Source organism: Sander lucioperca, chromosome 10 (genome assembly GCF_008315115.2).
Source record: "Sander lucioperca isolate FBNREF2018 chromosome 10, SLUC_FBN_1.2, whole genome shotgun sequence".
Classification (NCBI taxonomy): domain Eukaryota; kingdom Metazoa; phylum Chordata; class Actinopteri; order Perciformes; family Percidae; genus Sander; species Sander lucioperca.
The window spans coordinates 12111615-12131724 of NC_050182.1; the positions used below are offsets into that span (position 1 = coordinate 12111615).

Below are 20110 nucleotides of genomic sequence, written 5' to 3' on the forward strand. Positions count from 1 at the left end.
CCCTGCTAGAGTCCCCACTCTTAGATTTTTTTTTATTGATTGTGTGTAGAGCAGGGAATTGCCCTTAACTTAAAACACCTGATTGCTTCCCTGAGGATATCTAACAACATCTAATCCGACATGTACAAACCTGAAAACAGCAGTAAAGCTTTTAATATGATGAATGACACTTCTAATTTGGGTTTTCCCTTTTAAAATGGCAATAATCTGTTGTAATAACCTGCCTGTTGTTCACCAGTGAAAAAGTACTGTACACATATTACTCAAAGTGCATTATAAAAAGCTGCCACAAACAACATAATCTAAGTTTAATTCTATCAACAAAAAAACAAAAAAAAGTTTAATTCTATCAGTGCAGTTTGCTCAAGGAAGTCCTCACATATTGTACAGTAATTCCTAAAAATCACTTCTAATTTTATAAACACAATCTCAGATGAAGTTTCTTTTTGAGGAAACTGCGCTTTGTAATAATTGCAACATTTTACAGATTTTCTAGCAGTGGCGTAAAACACATTTACTTTAACTACAATCTGAGGTACTTTATTGTATTACACCACTACCTTTCAGCGGAAAACATTTAAGCCATATAGTGGTTCGCGGAGGGAAGACAACGTCCCTTAGCTGTGAAGTCATAACATGTAACTAACTGAAGTGAGATATTGCTTTTATAATACGGGCATCAAGTTTGTCAATACGAAAATTATCGTCACATTTACATTTAATTTGATTTTTATTAATAATTAATAACTTAGCTGGCTGCCCGTACATACCGGTGGCGGACCAGTCGCTGTGGAACGCAGCGCAGGTAACGTTAGCCTACAGTAGCAGCTAGCTAGCTAGCACAGACAGTTTCTTTGCTTAACGCCAAAGAAAGGCAGGCACACAACTACACAAACAAACTAACCGATCGAGACAGCAGTAAGCCATCAACTAACCGAGTGAGATAGCGGTAGAACAGAAATTCCCGTTTTCTGCTAGGTAAAATTAAAGTTTTTTGTCAATTGAGTCTGGCGGCTTTGAAGAGACCAAAGACAACAGCTTCAGTTCACCGTTGGGACGGGCTGTCTGACGGAAAGGTAAAGCGCTGAAAATATTTTTAATATAGCTACACTTTGCTGATTTTAAACCAGCTCCTCTGTGTCATGGCAGTGTGTGTGCAGATGAACGGCTTCCCTCCATGGCACCAGCTTTCGCGTTTTTCACGTTTTCTCAGACGCGGAGTGATACCTATTGTGCTTGTGCAAAGGAATTCCAATCCTAGGTGTTCTTATACCACGGCTATGAACCAGTCAGATTACTTGATTTTTTTTTTACTTTTTAGTATACTGCATTTATTTAACAGCTACAGTTACTAATTACTTTGCCATTTAAGGTTTTAAAAACCTTTAACAAGCATATCAAATACAATGCTTTGTTATACAGTAAATTAAACCACCCAACAGTGTATAAAATGGGTGAAATATTAATATGCTGCTTAGATGTGAATGCATTAGTAATATTAATCCAATAATATAATAACATAATACATGCTGTACTTTTACTTTTATGAGTATTTCTACATGACTATTTCTTATGTACAGTAAAGGATCTGAATATGTATTCCACCTGTGCTTTCTAGTGGGTGTCTGGTCAGATTTTATAAGGGGGTAAGGGCTACTTTGAGGGGGCTTTACTGCTTCTAAAGCCCTGGTCATGTCTGTGTGCGAGGCCTCTGAGATGTGGTTTGACTTTTGCTGTTCAAATGAACTTCACGGTTACAGACCAGACACAAATGACTGCGGTTTATTCAAACTCACATCATTGAAATCTCATGCAAACTCCTCGGTGCTTTAAATATGTGGCGAGTGTTTCATGTCAGCGGTGAGTTTCTGATGCAGTATTTTTCACCTTCATGTATGTATGTATAAGGGGAAGAGGCCACTTGCAGGATTACTTGTCTTACACCTTTTGAAGGTGTTGTGTCACAAATCACCATGCAAATCCTGTTATCTGGCCCCAGTTCAGGGAATCAGGGCCTCAGCTATCAACATATTTACCATTTATGGACATATGCTTTACATCCTGTGCCACCGGCCAAATCCTCCCCTCCTCTGCTGCACTACCAGCTAATATTCTGTGTATCTGAACTGCGAATTGTGGTCCTCCCCCACTGTAACAAACAGATGGCCGCTCGATCTTGAGTCATCACAAAGCCATTACGAGAGTGACTTGTCCTCAGCCGGGCCGCCTTGATTCGTGCCCGATGGCTCTCGCCAGTGTTTGCTCAGGCTCTTAAGTCATCCTCGGGCTTCGTGACACACTGTGTTTGCTCAGGTTAAATGGCTTGTGTTGCCTCTGGAGTCCCCTGATTGGCTGTGACACTGCGGTGTTTGACGAGCGAAATGACACCGAGCGGCCCCCACCGCAGCAAATGTGTTTGGCTGTTTGAAACAAGTTGGCTTTTAATACAGTGTGTTTACACACGAAAAAGCCTTAAGTGTGTTTCTATCTGTGTTGCCAGGGTCTATCAGTGGCCAGACCAGTGAGCATAAATCATTCAGGGGTAATTCAGAGGAACAACAGAGGTGCTGAAAGGAAAAAGCAAGGAAATTATAAAGCCTCTATAATGGAGGCCCCTATTACAGCTGCTGGTCTGGTTTATGGTCTTATAAATGGTTTTATTATCTAGGAGGCTCTATTTTGGCCAGCCAACCAGCACTAAGGCTACATCTGTCCAAAATCACTTAGTGAACTCTATTTTACTGTACTCCTGAACACAATTCTGAGTTGTAATCACAAACTTTCTAATACATCCCCATTTTCTTCAGAAGTTCCGATTCCCAAATCCAGACTCAAGTCAACATTTTGCTTTTTGTTTTTCATTTCTTTTTCTTTTTTTTTTAACAGAACACACCACAATTTGCTGTAGGACACACACCGGGGTCGTAATTGTTTTCAGCAGCAGTCACTGCAGCGTGTGGATCAAAGGTCCTGGAGAAGCTGCTGACTGCAGCGTCGTCGTGGTCTAATTTGACTGCTGTGTTTTTTTGTTTTTTTTAGGGGGTTTCAGGCAGCGCCACTGGTTCCCCACTCATTACACTTTTTACTCTCTTGTTGATCCTCTTCCTGCTTTGGAGCAGATGAAACACAAAAGCCAACCCCAATACAAAAGCTTGTGACAGTAATAAATAGCCTCCGTGATCCAGGTTTAGAAAGCTGTGAAATTGGATATTGAGATGCTCTCCGGAGCTGCGGGTCGGGAGTAGTTTCAGACTAGACTGTGGGAATCGTCTAATCCGATCACCGGGAATGTAAGACGGGCTAATCGCCTGACGGGCCCGGTGTCTTGTGCCCACGGGGCATCGGTGGTGGGGAGTTGATGCCGTGCTCGTTTTGAATGGGGATTTATCAAGTCTTTAGTTTCACAGACACTCGTAAAAACACTTTTATGTCTTCCACTTGTCAAAATGTTGGTACATTAGAATAGATGAGCAATGAGAAATGTTACTGTGCAATGCAGAAGGTCCAGAGCATGAACTGCACTGCAACAGAGAAAACTAAAACAAACTAAAACACAAATAAGCTGTTTTTTTATCCATTCATGCCAGTTTTGCACACGTTTAAACAACTTCTCATTGAAGTGGTCAAGAGCGATATAACGGGAAAACAAAAATAAGTAAAAAAGACATTTGTACAAAGACATAGAGACTTAATGTAAAGCCGCTTCAAATTCCCTTCATTATTGTAATGAGGTTTGACAAAACCTCATGACAGACTGACACCCGGCACATGGTGCAAACTACCTGCTAACGCACATCTCTGCAGTCGATCTGTACGTACAAACTCACCTCAGGCAACTGAGTTATACGTACATATGAGTATGCATGTACATATGCATATGTGTACTGGCTAAGGCAAACAATTATTCCATTTAAGCGAAGTGGTCGTATGTAATGTTCTCATTTCTGTGACTTTATAAAGACACCGTTTGTGAAAACAGTTTTCATCAGAGTGTGATGAGACCTGATGAAAGCTGTTTGCTGTTGTGTTGCTGTCTTAATAAACAGTCCCCCAAAAATGAGAACACAGCGTGCAGCTACTTCACTTTATCAAAAAATTGGATATTGGCCAATCATGAAGTTCACTGCGGAAGTGATGCAGTTTCTTTCGGACTTAACAGGTACATAAAAATAGCCCCTGTAACACCTCCAAACTTTAAATTAGTGTCACATTTTCAGGCAGTAATTTGTCCTATGTGTCCTGATGAAATGGAATTAATGTTCGAGCATTTTACTTACAACAATACCAATGTTTTTGGATGGTATATATACATGTGTCTTTCTTAGCAACCATATTTTTGAGAGTATAAAAATCAATGTTTTGAACATAGAAATTAGTTTTCCTGCTAACAAATGTGACATTATTTCATCTTTCTTGTCAATATGCAAACAGTCTGTATTTACATCATGGGACATTTAAATTAAATCAGCTCTTTCAGGCAGCTTGACTTACAGCATTATTTCAGTGGAGGAGACTCTAGGATTCAATACTACCTTTAAATCAGGAATGAATTAACAAGAAACATTATTGATGAATGAATAAAAGCTTACAAAGGAAATTGAGTTGTAGGGGAGGTTCAACAAACCATGCACCGTGTCATGGAGATCATCAAATTAACACTGGATTACATGGACTAATTGAGTATCAGGTATTTTTTTTAACAAAGACTGTATCATCATTTAACTATGGTCTGACTTTTAGTGCCCCGTGATGCTCTATATTCTGTTTTCAGGAACATTTTGGATAAAAAATATTGCCAATACTTTTTCAGTATTTTGGGTGATTTTTCCAGGCACTGAATAAAACTTAATTAGGTCTAAAAATATCTGTATTTGGCAACTTCCTGCAGAACTCCCAAATCGGTGGAGCCCTAACCCCGTTTCCCCCGCTCTGGCCCGGCACGCCACCCGTCTCTTCACCTTCCACAATGTCGTTTGATCTTTGCAACGCTGTCAACGCCGCGGATCAGCCTCACAACAGACCTTGTAGCCACAGCCACCCAGTGAGGTGGCCAACCATCTGTCACCGGGGCCCACAGATCTCGGGCGGCAAAGGGCCCAACCCCCCCTCCACCCCTCCACCTCTCCACCCCACACTCACCCCCTCCCAGGGCCCATTAGCTCTCCCCTAATGCAGCCACTATAGCTCCGAGAGGGCCCCAAACAGGCACAAAATGGACTGCTACTTATCCTCTTTAATTCCCAAATGAGTTCTCTTTAGCTTATACATAATTCATTTCTTGAAGTCACTTACTGGCGCCTTGCACCCGTTTAGCAAATACTTATGTCAGGTTTATCTTTTTTTGTACAACAGTTTCAGGTGTGTAAATGTGATTGCAGCTGCTGTAAACCTTACGGAGAGATTAATCTTGGTAGGAAGCAAAATATCTGTGAAACAATGAAAAAAGCCAAACAGACGAGTCTGGATTTCAGAGTCATGCAATGTGATTTAAATAGCAAGCGAGGAGCCTGCAGAGCCTGGAAAAGTATACTAATGTAGTCAGATGAGGATAGATGTTACAGGGGGTAAATTTAGACCACCTCACATTCATAATACCTAATGCTCTTTAAATAGGCTTAAGAGGAGGACTGGAAATAGGCTCTGATAATGAATTATTTTCAGTACATTTCTTTTTCCTCGTTTTCTTCTTCTTCTTCTTCTGCTTTCCTTTCCACAGGCATATTAATTCTTTCTCTGCGAATATGTGGCAGCCATGTCAAATCTACTAAATAATGCACTTGTTACGATACACCTTAATTTCTTGGAGAGAGGAACTCGTTGGGTATTCGCCGGTTAAATTGAACGCAGGCAGTAATGTTTTAGTAATACTTTTCTTAAAGTTATTCTGTTTCCCTGCGCAAGATCAACTATGAAGAGTAATGTGAGGAAAGATGGGGGGGAGAAGTGCAAATGAAATGTGTGCTCAGAAGAGAAAATATACAGGACTCTTTTTTTTTGATTTATCAATCAAAACAAAGTATGTGGGTTTTGTGAGTTTGTACAAGAGATTAGAGTGGATTTTAGGGGTCATCAGGCATAAGTATCCTGACATAACAGATTAAAAAAAACTGCATAAGGTCATTTTAAAAACCACAAAAGCATCACATCTTGCTCTTAAATTAGATTGCATATAAATGCACACAAACTAAAATGAGCAAACAATGATCAACATACAGAAGGAGTTCACAGTCAATAAAAAAGCCAGAAAAAGAAACCCTGCTGTGGTAAACAGTCGTATTTAAAGGCTCAATCTCAAAACACACGTCATAAATAGAAGCGTCAAAGATATCTCTGGCTATCACAAAACCTGCAAAACACAAGGACAAGCACACCTTTCTTCTCGTAAGCCACGTGAGAAACAAAGGCGTAGTGTGATAGCGCAAATGGCACGCTTCCAGGATCCTCTCTCCGCAAGCCGCACCGTGAAGAGCCGAGTAAATACATTACACTCGAGGACCTATAAGCGCAGACACAAAGGCTGCAGGAGCAGGGCCGTGGCAGCGAGCTGACCATTACCAAAGCGCTCATGTGAGAAGAGATTCTGCTCTGGACCCCCGTTGTCTTGTTTTGGCAGCAGAGGGCAGGGGGACCGAGTGCTGAGCCAGGACAATATGTTTTTTCAAATGCCCCTCAGCCAATATTTATTTAGCTACAAGCTGGCACGTCTGAGGAGCTCGACGCCGCCAAGACCAGGCGCACAACCGTGATTTTCAAGATGTTACAAACATCAGGCTTCGTTTTGATTCTGACCTTGCTAATGTCCAATAAATTACAAATTAGTTTTGTGTGCCATAACTGCTGCAATACCAAATTTGATGATGCACCGTGAGCAAGGCAAAAGAAAAATAAATTGACAATTTAGTTATTTACCCGGAAAATAGATGGAATGAAATAGTTTTCTCAAATAACAAATTGGTTAGTTTCTCGTCCTGGCTCAATTTGAAAGGCCAATACAGGGCAGTAGAGATTCAATAAAGTCCCAGCAGTAATTTTAGTATCTGGCTGTTGATTGCAAATGAAGAAGAGTGAGGTGCAGGATAATGGCTGAGCTCTGCCGACTGTCGACTAGTGGTAGAGGGAGAAAGTGGGGGAGAGAGGGAGAGCGGGCTCTTTATTTATTTATTTATTTCTAGCTTTTTAAAACAGATGGTTCCTTATGTGCTGAGCGGAAGTGTCTGTTAACTCAGTTGGCTCACTATTGGTGGCTGCCGGCCAATGATAACAACGGGATCGGGGAGTGTGAGCAACAGTGCAGTTTGCTTTTCTTCAGATGCTCTGCGAACAGAAGGATGGCAGCCTGCAGATACTGTTGCACGGCCACCCGAGCCTGGCGGTGCCAGCGCCGGCACCCATCGCACCTCACGGCAGCACCCGCTCCGCCTCGCTGCTGCATGTGTGAGTTACAGGACAAACAGAGGCCAAGGGCACAGGTTTGAGTCGTAGTGTCGAACACTGAGGTTGTTTTACAGGTTGTGGATCAGAATAATACTTGGAGGGAAGCTTTTTGGTATGGCATTAGTGTTGTATTACTTTCATACATATGTTGTGGTTCAAATGGCCCATAATACTCTTATCCAAAGCACGAGCATGAAGAGTAGAGCATGTAAAGTATTTTCCTGTGTTAGTTTTCTACACTGCATCCTTATTCAGCAGGCATTTCCGTCTTGAAAGCTTCATCTTTAGAAGAAAAGTGCATTTTTCTCGAGAACAGCAAACTGCAGTGTAATTTCAGATTACCTCTCTTGTGTAGAGGAAACGTTGGAAGTTCAACAATGGCTGGAAAAAAGTTGGCAGATATGGGTTTTTAAAGGCTGATACCACGACCAAAAGTTTGGGAAATAAGCCCACAATAACCAACAATTCTGAGGTTCTCGAAATGACCTCTTCTAGTCCCAGTTTCTGCAGCATCGTGCTACTTCTGTATTTGCCTCTCTCTTTGCTTTGCATGACCGTAATAGATTGCTTGTCAGCGCAATATCCGTTCTATAAATTATGCCCATTATGTACAAATCTGCATCCCATGATTAACTGTATATCCAATACCAGATGTAGTTAGCATGACAATTAACCTTTTGTAGTAAATGTAGGCGCACTTTCCCCCTAACTTTAGTGTTTCAGTTGCATAGTTTCTTTGCTATAACCACGATCTTTCCCAAAGCTTAGTGTTAGGGTTACCCCAAAAAATGTACTCGTTGTTACTTCACTTGGATGTTTGAGCTTCACCATGCAGAATGATGTATGTACAGTTTGACACTAAACGGCTGTTTTCACATTTATCGACTGAAAGAAGAGAAGTTTATCTGATAAACATGTTTGTAACACATTATCACTACCAACTTGTCACATACGGCCACTTGGTCAGAATACCTTGTCACTTTTTAACACACTGGGTACCCCCTTTAGCGTAATTTTTCAATGTACAGTGTAGTCAACTTCAACACGTGGTTAACATTGTGAATTCACAACTTGGTTAGGTTTAGGAAAAGGTTGTGATTTTGGTTCAAATAAGTATGTTTGTTATGTAACTTCAGCACGCAAGTTAAAATACGTCAATGTTGACTTTTGGTTTCACGATGAAACAGCGGTCTCCTGAGTGAAAGTCCTATGTTTGTTTGTTTGTCTGACTTCCTCCATAGAGGCAGCCCTGCATGTGCAAAAAATGACGGCCAAGCGGCCGTATGTGACGAGTTGTGAGTGAGAACGGGTTGGGGGTTTTGGAAGCCAACGGTGGTCCAATATTACATGAGTGTGATGTGGAAACAAGTCTCTAGTGCACATACACTGAGAATGGACTTCTCAGTAAAGTAGGGAACATCTTGTGTCCAACAGTTAAACTTTTGAAATGAAATACATTTGCATGTTAGATTCTGAAATTTTGAATTAAGGAGAATTATAGATTTTAAACTGGGTAATTTTACTTTTTTTTCTGGGGGAAACCATATAAGACAAATTACCATTCAAAGCATAGTAGAGCGTGGAGTATTTTTATATGTCGTAAAACATTTCCGGGGTGGGGGGGGGGTCTTTAACTGTCTTCAGCCGACATTGGCATTAAATAATTCTGGGTTTTGCAGAATCTTTGGTATTAACGTTCATGGCAGGGTTGATCAGAACAAAAACTGTTTTAAGTGTTTGAACAAAATGGTTTAATCTTGAACACACAGGATGGTATGTGGTGTGTCCAGTAGCCTTACAACACTGAGAGTGTATATTTTGATGCACACATAGACCCAAACAGGACCACAAGGTTTCTGTTCCTAGGGATATATTGGTTTGGTTTAAATGTTATTTTCATGTCTTATCTTCAGCGCTCTGAACTGCCTTTGTGTGTGAACAGTGTTATAAAATCTTACCTTGCCTCATCTGACAGTCAGAATAATTAAATTACTCATGCACTCATATATGTCTTCACACCAAGAGGTCGGGAGGCGTAATCAGCCTATAGGAAATTTGTCTAATTAACCAGTTGATTAATCAGTATGCTAATGAAACTATATTGATACAGTTCCACGTATGTCTGGTTGGAGGCCTAGCGAGGGATGAGATCAAATTAGAGCAGTGGGACAGTTGCTGTGCTAAAAAGATGCGTCGAATGTCTGGCAATATGTTCCTCCACACTGAGGAGAAAACACACAGAAACACGTCTCTGTCTATCCATATGGCTGCGTTTGTAGCGCATCTGGCTCGGCTCAGCGTGCCGTATACAGTTACGAACCTATGTTTCCAGTTGTATTCGCACCTCAAGATGCCGCGTGCAAAGTGAAAATTAAGGCAGAAGGCTCGTGTTACAGGAATAATTAAACGGAGGCCAAGTGAAGTCACACTCCTCGTGGCAATCGCGCTCCAACCCTCAATTACTCACAGTGAACAAAGCAATTAAAAGGTCTGTCCAATGGAGTTACCTGGGACTGGATTGTGAGCTGTCTATAGTGAAACCCCCAGGGGCCTAAGGAGCTCCCCTAGCCAGGTCCAGAGCTAGGTAATTACTATTGATCAACTGGCATTAGAGCATGTGAAGACACATTGTTATTTTTGCCAGAGCCCTATTTTAGGTGTCCACTTGTTTGGTAGCTGATGATGTGATTAGATAGATGGATAGCTAGCTAGCTAGCTAGATAGATAGATAGATAGATAGATAGATAGATAGATAGATAGATAGATAGATAGATAGATAGATAGATAGATAGACAGACAGACAGACAGACAGACAGACAGCAACATTAAAACTGCAAGAATCATTAAAGTTTGGAAGCAGTGATGGTGACTCACAAAGTCCAATGTTTTGTTCACCCATCCATCTAGCCCGACTTCCAACCTTAAACTACTTCCTCCTTTGCCATGGTCACTAGAGGGCTTTGTCAGCAAACGTGTTTAGTTTTGGGGTTACTCGCGGAAACAACTGATGCTGTCGTTCTTCTTTGATTTCATTTCATTTAATTATCAGAATTCTTGATTCTGAAATTTGTCTTGCGTCCCAAGACGTACACTGTTTCACACACATAACGAAACAGCAACATTTCACCAAACAACAAAGCAAATATTACAAACATACATTACATCACACATTACAAATAAGTAGCTGCAGTGCAATCAATTTAATCGCTCCCTTTTACATTCAGAGCTTAGTGTTCACAGGAGCACTGACGCCTGCATAGAACCCAAACTATCACTGAATCGGTTTTACAGACTAAGCAACAAAATAATCCTTTAACCTGTTCTTTGGAGGACAGTCTCCAAGTTAAGGTAAGGCAACTAAAATACTTGATTAATGTTAGGAAAAGATGCATGAAACTCAGACGTGCTACATGCCAAACTTACTTCCGCTTTGCTACATAAAGGGCAAGCTACTTCCTGCATTGGCACTGAATGTTTGGCATTGGACATAAATTGTGAGGCACACGACACTAAGAATGATCTGACGTCCCTTCACAATGTAGAGTAAACTTCCTGTGTGAGCATCCTCACAAACTTCAACAAACTACAACTAAACAGAATACAACCTCTGTGCACCTCCTATTGATTGTATACATGTTACTGTCCTTCAATAGATTCATTGACTGTATCTGCCCATCCTGCACACACACACACACACACACACACACACACACACACACAATGCTCTCTTATTAACTCCGCAGCATGCTATCCTTCAATAGACTCATTCACCAGACAGATACACATGTATTTCCTCTCTCTGACCAGAGCAGTGGCCTCGATCGGGACAGGGTACACCCCGTCACCACAACGATGCAACTCACGCCTGTCCCCCCCCCCACACACACACACACACTCATACACACCACCCCCTCAGACACTTGATTGATTTAGATTGATCGTCCCAGTGTCGTGTTTAGTCCCGAGCCAGACCGAGTCACCGCCGGATCGCACCGCTGATGTTTACTTCGTTTGACTCCTTGACAGAGCCATTGTCTCATTCACACTCCCTCCTGAGTTATTTTCTTCTCTTATCGCCCACTTCCTCTTTTTTTCCCCTTCGTTTTTTTTCTCCCTCTCTCTCTGCCTTTCGTGTTGCCTCACTTTCCTCACTTTCTCCCCTCTCCTGCAGCTATTCTTAGCTGGGAGCTGTGTGCAGTGACTGTCTCTACCTCACAAACAGAACACCTTGAGGGAAGAGTGATTAGAATACAGGTTTGTACCTCAAAGCAGTGAATTTCCCTCTCTCATTTTTTTTTTTAGTTTAGCGACTCTAGAAGTCCATCCAAAAAGTGCCTGTACTCCAGGTCCTTGGAGGCCTTTCAAAGTTTAATGTGCTGTAATTGAGACTCCAACAGAGGATCCAAAGAGTCTTCCAAGAAATGATCCTCCAGCATCAAACACACCGCCATTTTAGTCTCGACTTGATATTTTCTTCAGGTGTTCCTTTTTTTTATTCAAAAAAGCTTAAAACTTTAAAGGTATCCTGTTTGAGTTTTTCTCAAAAGTGTCATTTTGTACAAAATAAATGTATTTCTGGTTTATTATAAATGTAGACTCTAATATGTGCACAAAAGGAGACAATGGAAAAGAAAGGCTGCTGGGTCTTTGTGGTGATCGCATACGTCATGACCGATCATCATGACGGGATCAAAGCAGGAAGTCATGCGACGTGGTGTTAAGACCCAGACGGGCAGATCTAGAAAAATATTTATGGGGTGGCGCGAGGAGGGCAGGAATTTTTGAGGGGTGGCAACATATGGCAGATGTATATATACTGAATTTAATCACAGTTATCACAGTTTGATGAGAAATAGTATGTACACACTACAAAAGGGCACAGGCTGCCATTTACAAACTCAGACAGACAAACTTCATCTCATGCAATCAATGTCTGGAATTTGAGGTTTCATGTGAAACAGTTCATATTAGGAATAAGTGACAATACAATGTGATCTCACTTAATAGGAGATAGAAGTATGATAGACGTATTACCACAGGAAAGGCATTAAGGTAAGACAGGTGATGAGTGGCAGATGTGTGAGAGGGGAAGCAAACTGCAGACTGCAGTCAGACATTGGAGATTCACGCTCGTAAATTGTCAAATTGGCCATAATGTTTAATTTGTTGCTACCAAATGGGGTGGCAGCAGGGGTGGCAAGGCTTTCTTCTAGGGTGGCATTTGCCACCCTATGCCACCCCAGTAGATCCGCCCCTGGACCCAGAAGTTCTGTGTAGGAGTGGAGGGGGATGGGTCAAACAAACACAGGATGTTCACCATGGAGACCGTAGTTCGTGTCCCGTTTTAAATCCATTTGAAAATAAACGTGAATGGCGAGTCATTTTACATTCTGCTCCACATTCGTAATTATGTCATGTACGGACGCACAGGAGTAAAGTAACGTAACAAATGTACTGATTTTAACCCAAACCCCAATCTTTTTCTAAACCTAACGCAGTAGTTTTTGTGCCTAAACCTAACCCAACTGGGACCGTTTCACAAGTTAACGTGTTTAAAACCATGGCAGTAACATTTACGTATGAGGACAGAAAACGCTCCTGTTCTAAAACATGAATGAGAAGTCTTTAAAGTGTTAAGCAGTATAAAAAGGAAATTTGAACATCTAAATTTCCATGTCAACTGGAGAAACTCCCATCTAAGATTGTGATTTGAAAGCTCCAGAACAGCTACTAAGTGGACCTTGAGGTGAGACTGTTTGTTGTTTATCTGCTGTTACTGTAATGAAACAAAAAATGTTTTTATTATGTTAAAGATAGGAAAAGAAAAACGACCTCATAACTAAATGTGAAAGAACATATTTAGATATTATTATATAAAATACCAAAGCTAGAAAACATTTGCCAGCTTGTTTCCTGTTCAACATTAGTCATCAATCAGTGGATAGAAATTAATTTCTTGAATATCAGATTGACTCAGAAACAGCTCTGTCTCTGTTCCTGTGTGTGTGTGTGTGTGTGTGTGTGTGTGTGTGTGTGTGTGTGTGTGTGTGTGTGTGTGTGTGTGTGTGTGTGTGTGTGTGTGTGAGAGGACATGGGTAACAAAATCAAGCCTTCCCCTGAAAAAAAAGCAGGCTCAACTTCAGCGATCCTTGGCTTAATTCTCAATTGAAGCCCCAAATTGACATGTCTCCCTTATGATCTTGACATATTATTAAGATTTAATGGTAGAATTATGATCATTAAAACAACATGACTGATACAGGGGGCAGATGATGAGCTATTCATTTAACCTACTCTTCCTGTAATACTATTGAAACAGACAGTCTGCCAGTTATTAGATCATAATTAGCTGCTGCAATCTGTACGGAATCCGAGGAAATGACGCCAAGTTAGCAGCGCGGCGCTGCTCTGCCCGCTCTCCGTTTAGCCTGAGAGAGACATGCAGCCATCGGCAGCCTTTTTCAGTCAGTTTCATGAACTAACTGTACAGTGTGAGAGGGGTCCATGTTTGAATAACAAGGAATATAATGAACCAGATGGCAGCTAATGAAAATAACTGGCTCTGTTTTAATGATAGCGCTGCTGCAACGCAAACACCAGGCCATGTTTTGACTGATGTGGCACATGTGTTTGTGTCAGCGGTGGAAGAAGTTTTCAGATCTTTTACTTAAGTGAAAGTACTAATATCACACTGTGAAAAAATACTCCACTACAAGTAAAAGTCCTGCATTCAAAACCTCATTTAAGTAAAAGCATGTAAATGTACAGTTGTTAAAGTACTAAAAGTACTCGCAGTAAAATGTTCCCTGTCAGTGTTTTACTATGATGTTTCTGGATTAATATGACTGCTGCATTAATGTGTATGTTGCATTTTACTGCTGTAGATGTTTAGAGTGTGCTAATTTTAACTCCTTTATATGCTGTTGGGTAGTTTAATCTACAACGATGCATATTCTTTAAGATCATCATAGGTTTGTAGCGCGCTGTCATGTGAGAACCACGTTACTCTAATAAATTAAAAAATTAAAAAAACAGTGACGATGCATTTTCCAGCTGATCCAAGAAGAGGCTTTTTAAAGACTTTATTTAGCTAAGAAGTAGGATAATCTTTTCAACACATAAAGGAACACTTCATCCTGTAGTTTATCACATACATTCGTATATTCATACATATCACATCAGCATATCTCGAGGTACGTGGTTTTCACTGAACAGGAAGGGGATGAAGAACTCTAATCTGAAAACTAACTAAAGCTGTCAGACCGATGTAGGGGAGTAGAAGTATGCAGTTCCTAAAAATAGAAATGCTGAAGTACCTCAAATTTGTACTTAAGTAGAGTATTTGAATGTACTTAGTTACATTCCACCACTGGTTAAAACAAAGTTTAGGTGAGGATCATCTTTTTTGTCCTCTTTCCTTTTATTTCATTTCCCCATACATACAATAAACACATGAAGCTCCGTGCTTTTCATGCATGGCTGACAAATGCTCTGGCTCTCTAATTACCATAATATGTGTATGTGTGTGTGTGTGTGTGTGTGTGTGTGTGTGTGTGTGTGTGTGTGTGTGTGTGTGCGTGTGTGTGTGTGTGCGTGCGCGCGCGTGCGTGCGTACCTACATCATCTGTGCCAGTTTAGCGATTGGAAATCTGCACCCTCAGCTGTTTTCTCCCTCTTGCACAGAAGAGGGAGAAACCACACTGTAGGCGTCCCACTCTCTCCTACAGTAGCTCCCCCCTCCGGCATTTCTCCTGGTAGCGTTCGCCAAAGTCGTCCTATTAATAAGCAACATATTTGATTTTCAATGCATTGTCTCAGCCCCCAAACCTCCATAAAACGGCATGAGATGGGATAGGTATGGTTGGGGCAGAATAATTCAGAGGAGTCGGAGAGTGTGGGAGACGTGTCACGCCGCCCTGGGGCGACCAACATGCTTCGGGTGGGTGAGAACGTCGAGCTGAGAACGTGCAGCTCACCAGATTAGACCCCCCGGGTGAGCAGCGAGCTGAGAACGCCGAATCTTGCAGTTAAGATTTCATTTTCCCTGTTTACCACACACAACCCACAGAAACTCAAACTGTCCTGTAACATCAACAAGTTTGAGGGTTTCAATACAATGTTGATAAAAAAGATTAGATTAGAGATCATTAGGTCATTACGTTTAAATATATCCTATCGCCTCTAAAGCTCACTAATTAACACCTATTTTGTAAGTGTAAGCCACACAGACAGAAACGTAAAAACGACAAGTTGGGGTTTTACAGGGACCATGGGGGAACAATTTTTTTCACACAGGGACTTCCTTTTTTTGAACTTTGGAGAGAGCCAAGCTAGCTGCTTCCCCCTGCTTCCAGTCTTTATGCTAAGCTAAGCTAATCGCCTTCCGACGCTACTGTAGCTCCATTGTTAATGCATAGACATGAGAGAGGTAATAATAGCAATAATAATTTAATTTAAACTTTATCTATAGAGCACTGTTCTAAACAAAGGTTACATACAGTAGCATAGCAAAGTACTTTGGGGCTTAAAACGAGAACAGGCAACCACAACAGAGTAATGATTACAAAATATGAATAAAAAAGGAATAAAACCAGATCAGAGATTCATAAAACGACTAAATAAAATAGATAAAACAAGAGGGAGCCAAATAAAGTAAATCAGGGAAAACTATAGCTTACAGTGTTGATTTCTTAGCGAGAAAGTAAACAAGTGTATTTCCCAAAATGTTTCTTCAATGCATAATGGGTTTTTTTCATGTTGAGTAACTTAGATTAGCATTAGATACCTTTAGAGCTGGTGTTTTAGCTACCGCACATTAAACAGAAATAATGCTAGTGTTAGCATTAGCTAGACTTGTAAGTTAGCAGAGCACCTAGCAGTGATGTGTTCACCAAATAACCTGCTGATATTAAAAAACAGTGAGCTGATATAGATTTTAATGAGACTAATTAGACAGTGCAACACATTAATGCATTCCTTAGCTGCTATTGAGCTAATGCTGATGGTTAGCTAGCCCACAGCGTTGGCAATTGTTGACAGTGACAAGTGCTCCAAGTGCCTATTTATCCTTTTTTCTTGCTGCCCGGAAATAAGTCGATGCATGCCACTGATTTTTCATGTTAAACAATGATACAGGAAGAGATCCATTAAAGAATAGGCAGACACGCCAGTTTGTCTACAATATTTGTGGATCCAAAACAAAAAGCTAAAAGCAGCTAAGAGCGCTTATAGCTGCAGAGATGAGTGTTAATCACGTTACGTATGTTATTTAAATGTACTAATGTCACAAATATTGCCAATTCATCTTTTATTTGGCCTGTTGCTGCAAGAACCTAGACAAATACAAAGTATGTTGTAAGAGAGACAACATGTTAAAAGACTATCATAAAAAGAAAACAATGGTTTTGAAGCCTTCACATTTTTAGAAACAAATCTGTTTGTGGAAGAACAAAGTAAGGTGGAGCTTTTCTTTAAACTGTATTAACTCTCTTATTTCAGTTTGAATAAACTCCCTTCTTTCATAGATTTTATTTTTTTTTTTATAGCAGGAGAGAAAACTGTATTTAAAGGATAATGAAAACAAAACCAAGACAAACCGACCAAAAAAAAACTAATTAGAGCTGAGATTAAAGTTTGATTCAAACTGAAAGCAGTGTCAGGAGAGCTGAGTCTTCAAAAGCAATCAATAAAATATAGGGACACTTAGTTTGGTTGCTGGATTTGTATACATTTTAAATAATGTTTTCCTTGTGACAAAACAACTAAGGAATTCATTAATTTTTTGCAGGTTTTTGATTTTTTAATTAATAATTAGGTGTGATTGTATTAAAAAATGGTTTATTTTCCATGTTTGTTTCCATTTATTCCCACAACCAGGTGCTGTGCTTCTCGATGAGCCTAATGAGGATTATCTGGGAGCTGTCTCCACACCTGTAACGTGTTGCCCATTACTGCTCCTGCAGTATAAAGGTGTGTGAGTCTGTCACTGCTCTGTTTGGCACTACGATCTGAGAGGTGCATGTGCTTAATTCACCTTTTTTTTTGTTTGACACTTTACTTTCTGCAGCTTTGTTTTCTTTATCATGGCAAAGGTGTCGTGTGTAAAATTTCAAATATCATGCCAACAAGGCGACCACGTGACACTCTAATAAAAGCATATAAGACTCCTAACAAGAGCACGTCTTGGAGTCACAAAGTTCAGACTATTTGCAGACAAAACAATAGCATGAGATGGCAGCCTGCTGCTCTGCCCATTGCTGCCCTAGGTTAGGGAGTGGTGAGCAGCGGTGACTGTGTCCTTTGCTGATTACAGTACTGATGGGCCTCCGTTTGTCACGGCTCTTGCTAGCTCCAGCACCGAGCAGCGGGGTTCCCTGATTACTTAATTGCTTGTAAGAGCTCATTAAAGCTTCCTATCCATCATAAGTCGTATGGCGAGTATCAATTTCAGAGGGAGAGAGGGAGAGAAATGCTAAGAACTCTGATGAGCAATTAGTGACGTGCAACGCTTTTTGAATTGTTGTAGCTTTATTTCTTTGGGAAAATGTGTGGAATTCATCACATGGATGGATGCTGCTGTGTTACCAAGTGATAAACACCCCTGATTTCTCTCTGCTACATCTCCTGAAAGTTTCAGAGTGAAGACACTGGGAAAACTAGGTCTTTTTTTAAGACAATGGAGGATAAAGTTTGCGTGGATCCATGAAAACAAAATACATTTTTAGATATTTTTTAGAAGAGGTGGCATATTGTGGCATATTTCTACAGATTTGTGTATTAGAATAGATTTATGTACAACACAAACTTATGTACAATGAAAATTTGCTGTGTTGTACCTGAATATAAAAGTAATAAATACACAAATACTTTTAACATGCACTTGTGCACAGCCATCCCAGTCAATAAATATATGAAGAAGCATTTTAAACCCATGGAAGCATAGCACAGGTTGTATTATTGCGCACATAGTTCATGACACCAAGGATCATATTGTTGCATGACGATAAAAGATCCCACACTTTCTCTCTTCTGAACTGTCCTCAGCTAATTTCCCTCTACGCATCTGAAGCACACACAAACCCCTTTCTAGCTAAACGGTCATTTTAATGGTTTCCACTGATGCTGGTCTTGATGGGTTATGGACTTTTGCCATCTTTTTTTTCTCTTTTTTTCCTGCTGTGATCCCAAAAAGGGAGGGGAGAAAACATGCAGTAATTTGGATCCATAGCTTAGAAGAGCTTTACAAGATACTCACAATCTTACCAGGTGCAAAATCAGAATTGGATGCTGTTCGTATTAATTGGTGATCATTTGCAAAGCGGGTGGAAAAAACGTCTTTTGCCAAGAGCAAGTCTTACAAGCCCCCAGCTGGGGTTGTCAGGGGCAGGCTTGTTGGCATTGTGGCAGCATATGTTTGGTGCCAAGAACACCATTGATTTGCATTTCTTTTATATGAATTTTACAAAGCAGAAATGCTCTTTTGTGTAGAAGTGATCCCAAAAGTGAGTGTTGCAATTAATCACAAGTGAAATTTATCGGCTGATGAAAAGCCATAATTCTACTTGCAATCTTTTTTTCTTTTTTTAAGAAAAAAGTGGCAGCATCTGCAGTGCACTCGCACTCGCTTTTTGATGAATGTGCCTTTAAAGCTGTGCAGTTTGGCTCCATTTAAAACTGGCTTGAAGGAAGAAAAACAGCAGTGCGATCTTTGAGATACTGCAAATGTCATAAGTCATGAAAATAGTTCTTCTGTCTCAAAAACAAGCACTGCATAATGTCGTCGAGTGACGCAAATTTGAAAAAGTGCTTTCGTGATTGAAATGAGATTGTGACACAAGCAAATGAATATTAAGTACAATCTGAAAGTTGTCTAGAATTGTCTCAATATCGTGTGACGGAGATGCAAATAACTCTCAGCATTCAAGAAACCTGGTTACAACAACCACACAGTCCTTTCAAATATTGATTCAGATTTGATTCATAATTATGTGATGCACCTACCGCACGTCATCAAGACCTATTGGGACATCTAATTGATCCAATTAAGCAATTAATTCTTTGGTAGGATTAGAGACGATCAGGCTTGTATGTGTAGAGACGAGGCCGGCCCTGCCAAGAGATGGACAGGCTCCAGGTTTTTGCTTCATCTCCAAGATGGCTCCAGATGGGCTGGGGGCTTGAGACTTATCCGTGGCCAACTGGTCCAAACCTCACACTGAGACTAGCCTACAGTATCATAGACACACAGTCCCTGAACAATGCTCTGCAACATATTCCTGCATCATGTTGTCAATATTGGAAAATCATTACTAAATGATGCATTTCCCTGCTGACCTCTCTCCTCTCAACAAACGCACTGTGTGTGTATCCTCGAGGTCTAACAGACATGTTGAATGCTCCCCATTAAACATTAGCGAAGACATTTTTTTAATCCACCTTTTTTTATACATCCATGTGTACAGCATAGACTGTATATAAAAATTAACGATACGTCTCCACTTCCTCGCACTGTAAAAAAGTGTAGCCAAAATATTCCGGATACGGACTCTGCCATCTTGTAATTTTGGAGCCAGAGTCTGTGCAGTAGTGATCAGGCAGTGAAGTCCTGCCCATATACCCGCTCCCGACCAATCAATCACAGTTGTCAATCATGACGTTTCACCTTGTTTTTTATAGC

General features: G+C 40.6%; 1 long non-coding RNA gene across 2 annotated transcripts in view; it reads left to right on the top strand.

The window, feature by feature from the left end:
* Positions 1 to 347: 347 nt before the first annotated feature.
* Positions 348 to 20110, top strand: part of LOC116036089 — a 37720-nt gene continuing 17957 nt past the window's right edge. Inside the window, exons 1-3 of one of the 2 annotated variants that reach the window (XR_004898594.1) lie at positions 348 to 978; positions 11606 to 11688; positions 17311 to 17403. This is a non-coding gene — a long non-coding RNA (uncharacterized LOC116036089). Of the gene's footprint in view, positions 979 to 7110; positions 7435 to 11605; positions 11689 to 17310; positions 17404 to 20110 lie in introns of those variants that run through there. The other variant, XR_004101531.2, reaches the window with a different exon arrangement.